The following is a 5179-nucleotide window of genomic DNA, read 5'->3' on the forward strand; positions in this document are numbered from 1 at the left end:
AAGCTATAGCTGGTTGGTCAGAAGCACAGGTGACAACCTGAGCTTGTGATTGGTGTTTGAAGTGGGGATGGGGGCATTTTTGGGACTGAGCTCTTACTCCGTGGGATGTAATGTATTCTCCAGGTAGACAGTGTCAGGATTGAGTTGAATTGTAGGACACCCAGCTGGTGTAAGAGAATTGATTTTTGGTGGTGTGGAAAGACACACACACACACACACATTTGTAATTGGTGACCAGAACTTTTAGAGAGACTCCCCATTCAACCACTTTTTAATGTTTGTGTACAATACTGCTAGTAAAATGCAGCCATGTACCAAAAATGACATTTCTTTCCCTAAAAGCTAGTAAACAAAAGAAATAAAATTTTCCTTTGAGAAACCAATTATAAGACCTACAATCAATGGATTAGGGTATAAATATGCAAAGCAAACTAAAGGAGCCAGAATGGAGCTTAAGGCCAACAGGACAAGAAGTATGCAATGCATTCTTATTATTTCATTTTTATGAAATCATGTGTACATGGTGCTGAAAATGTTCACTTCCAATGGAAAAGAACTACAGTATATTTTTCATCCACATGCAACTTTCCTCCAAGTACTGGTCACTGCTGAATTTGAGAATTTTAACTGCCATTGATATTACATTTCTTTATTTTTGGGGTCAGTTTTGTTTTGTTTTGTTTTGTTTTGTTGCCTGTGTGAGAAATCAAAAACAAAAATCTAAATGAAATGAAGAGCAGCATAAGAAAGGAGAAGAACGAATAGAGAGGGTGAGAAGAAACCGACTCTGCTGAATTTTCTAGCTAGAGAAGCAGCATGAACTTCAAAGAAAAAGGAACTGAGTGAATCTCATTCCGGATAAGCAGACGTTCAGTTTGCAGGAGAGCCTAAACATCTATGAATACTCGTATTGCAGAGGTGTGAAATCTTGCTCTGAAACTGTCGGCGGAAGAAATGCAAACAGGCATTTAAGTAGCAGTGGGAAAATAGTGTGATATTCTCTTACCTGAAAGCAACAGAAAATAATTCTGGCTTTATATTAAACAGAATGGAGTTTGTTAAAAGAATGAAGTTTAGCTCATAGAAGCACCAGAAAACCAGGCTTAGAATGTGGACAGAAATAAGATCAGACCAGAGCAAAAATCATGCTACAATCCAGTCTGATGACATCACTGCCACTGCCACCATGGGAGTCTGGATTCGCTAATCCAGCCCTGCACATTGGGTGTCATTGCCACGTGCATCACATGGCCTGTTTTACACATATTTATGTGAAAAGTGATTTCCTAAAGAGCAAATCCCTCATATAAAAAAAGTTAACTGTAACCAAGTTGTTTGGTTTGGTAAAGAATGTGCAATTTATCAACATCTAATAAACTGAAAATACCTATATTTTATCACCCAGTAATTCCACTTTGGAGTATATGTCTGGGTGAAACTCACTCAGTGTGCACAAGGGTCTACGTATCAAAGGATGTTCAATGAAAAATAATCGTCCTCTTCAATTCTATCAGTGGCTTAAGTGAGCATTTAAAGAATGTTTATAAACTGTCAAATGGCCAAAGCTGGAAAAGGGAAAAAATAATTTCCAGAAAATCGATCTGAATTAGAAGAGAGATTCTATGCGCAAAAGCCTGGAGCACTAGGGCAAAACGGACAAAATGGAGTAAAACAAAGGTATGTTTTTTTCCTCAATTTTTAATAACCAACTGTATAAGCAGAGGAGGAGGAAGACTTGACTTGTGGGGGTATTTCCTATGAAAATAACTTGAGGGGTTTGAGCTGACCACAAACCTAATATGCATGTTATATGACTGCTAAGTTGGCTCCGCTCTTAGTTACATGTGGGCCTCATGTTCAATTCAGGAGGAGAGAAACTGACAGACCAGAAAACCTGCCGAGGAAGGAGGTCAAGATGATATGTATGTTACATTATACGAAAAATAGTGGAAGGAAATGGTAACATTTAGGCTGAAAAAGAAAAAGGGAAGATGTAACTGTCTTCTAATATTATGTGGAAGAAAGAGAAAAACCTTAAAACCACAGAATTTCAGCTAAACATGATCTGTACTCCTCTAGGGGATAAAACATGAACAAATGGATAGAAATTACATGAATATGGATTTTGTTTTGGTTTAAGAACGAGCTTTCTAAGATCTGTAGGCTTCCACTAGTCAGTTTAATGAGATAGTGAGTTCCTTACAAGTGGAAGTAATCAAGCAGAAACTTGATGGCTACTTTATTATTCTATTGGGTGAAAGAATTTAAATATTTTAAATTTTCTTCTTAATATTCTTTTGCATTCATAGTTTTTACTCTTCAGATAAGAAAATAGGTCTGCAGAGCAAAGGAAAAAGAGTACTGATGGCTTGGAGAACATACTATATTCAAGATCGCTTCCCTACTGATCTTAGTCAGAAGCCATGGATATAATTACAAAATAACCTTATTTTTGTCTCTCTCCTTCCCGTCCTGTTCAGTGGGGCTATTCCTTTCCCTATTTGATGATGTTTCAGGCCAGCCTATGACTTCACAAGTTATATTTAGATAATAGTCCTACAGTCACTTCAAATCACAAACACAATCTAATTAATGATTTAAAACATCCATTATTGTGTTATAACCAAAGTTTGAACTTGATTTAAAATGAAAACACTCCTGCCTCCATGTCCCCCTTGGCCTGAGTTGGCCTTTGTTGGCTGTATGCAGTGCAAGAAGGCTCATGGAAGGAGAGATGACAGCAGAGGAAAAGCTTTCCCCAACAGACACTTTTGTGAGATGGCCCCTGAGGAGGTTTGGGGTGGGGGCTGATGCTGGCATTCTCTCATGGGTAACCTTTGATCTCTGAGGACTCTCTCCCAGAACTCTCCAACCACAACTCGCTTGTCATAGGCTGGGCCTCAGCTTTGGCTGGGCCCCAGCGACCTCCCCTTAGTACCCACCCAGCTAGTAGAGCCACATGTGGCTACCGTCTCCTTTCCATAACAGACCAGGGACTTAAGTGGGTCCCTTTAAAAACAACCCCAGGGGGACATCACAACCATAGTTGCCACATCTGGTCCCCAGGGTCTCTACACCTTTAACTTGCTCTAGGACATGGCAGCTGCTGTCACATCCCAGGGGCAGTCCTCTACTCTGTTGTCATCCACTGCTTTCACTTGCTCAGGCATGAGGTAGGCTACAGTCCATGGGGCCCAGGAACACCTGTCACACTCCCTGAGAGGTCCCAGTGAAGCCCCTCTCATCTGACCTGGCCTTGGGATGCAGCGTACCACACCTCTCCCAATGGGGCAGGAAGAGTGCACATGTCACCTCAGACCCTCCTGACCTCTCCTCCCCACGTCTCAATTCTTCCTGTCCTTTTATATCTGTGCTCTGAGTGAAGGATTCAGAATCTCAAGGGACTCAAGTATTTTCTGTGATTATGTGCATTTTGAGGGTCTATTATATCTGATATCTATCATCTGGTGTCTTAGTCAAAAATTCCAACTAAACATTCCTATTATACTCATTTAGGCCCCTCAGCAAACCCATTGGACAGGCTTCAATATCCACATTTTACAGATAGGAAAACTGAGGCACAGAGAGATTAAATAATTGTACAGCTTTCAATTGTGAGACAGGATATGAGTCCAGAGTCTGTTATCCACATGTGCACCGTGCTGTGATTGAATTAGCTGGCTTTGTTGTACAGAAAAATCAACCTGCATGTGTGTTTCCTTGTGGGAGCAGGAGGAGGAGGTTGCTGCTGCTGAACAGCTGGAACCAAACATAAATTTCCAATCGTTGTATTTCAGTCAATGGCTCCTGAAAGGCTCTCCTTTGTAGACCGATCTATCCTGATGCATGCAGGAAGGTAGTTGCTACTTGTGTATGTTATTCAGCTAATTTATCTGTTATATGACAAATGAAGGATAACAACAAACATATATTGAGCACTTACTAAGTGCCAGGGACTATCCTAAGTGCTTTACCCAGATTATTTCATTCTTTCCTCATAACAACACAAAGTTAGTGTTTTTCCCATTTTACAGATGAAGACAGAGAGATCCAGGAAAAACATGGGGAGAAACACTGATGACAGAAGCCCAGTCTTCTTGTTCCTGTTCCACCATTTACTAGTAGTGAGAGTTTGCTGGACCAGTTCCATGTCTCATGGCCATATTTCTCCTCATCCATCAAATGGGAAGAATAAGATCTCTCCTATTTGTTTTGTAGGATCCTTGTAGAGTCAAATGTGACAATGGTGGCTGGCCCTGTGGCTGAGTGGTTAAGTTCACGTGCTCCACTGCAGGCGGCCCAGAGTTTCTTTGGTTCGAATGCTGGGCGCAGACGTGGCACTGCTCATCAAACCACGCTGAGGCAGCGTCCCACATGCCACAACTAGAAGAACCCACAACGAAGAATATACAACTATGTACCAGGGGTCTTTGGGAAGAAAAAGGAAAAAAAATTAAATCTTTAAATAAGGCAAAAAAAAAAATGCGACAATGGATGGGTAAGAACTTTTAAAACTCACGAGGCACTGTCCACATTCAGAGAATCACGGAACTGTGCTGTTCTCCCATGAAGCTGCAGTAGGTGAAACTGCAAGTTCATCCTCTGTCAAGTGTCACATGACAAGGACCACAGAGATGCTAGCTGACAGAGAACAGCTAACATGCACGGCAGATGACAGGCTGTGTACTGAAAATCATTTAAACAGGAGGAAAAGAAACTTAGAATTAAAAAATCAAAAACGGTGTTGTATTGCTGAGGCAGGGCCAAGCTGGGAAACCTTCGGATACTTTTGCTGCTTTTGAGAACTATTATAAGGCTTGAAAATGAGAGCCAGGTGGAGGAAAAGAGAGTTAGGCCACAGAAGACCAGCAGAAAGAGAAAAGAAGCACAAACTCACAAATTTGGGGAAAGCGAGCATAATAATACAGAAAAGTATTTTTAAATCCACTCAGAAACTGACCAGAGATTCCAAGATGTGACTGGGTGTTTCAAAACACAACAGCTGCTGCATTCCACAGTCTAGAAGAGAAATAATGGAAACTTTCTTTTCTCTTTTCCAACAAGACATAACAAAAGCAGAGCTGATGTAATTAATGAAAAAAAGATGGCTATTTCAAACAGCGAAGGCACTGAACAACAGAAGGAATGGAAATGAGGTCCACATTTAAGGACAATTCAT

This window comes from Equus caballus, chromosome 28, assembly GCF_041296265.1.
Source record: "Equus caballus isolate H_3958 breed thoroughbred chromosome 28, TB-T2T, whole genome shotgun sequence".
NCBI classification, from domain to species: Eukaryota; Metazoa; Chordata; class Mammalia; order Perissodactyla; family Equidae; genus Equus; species Equus caballus.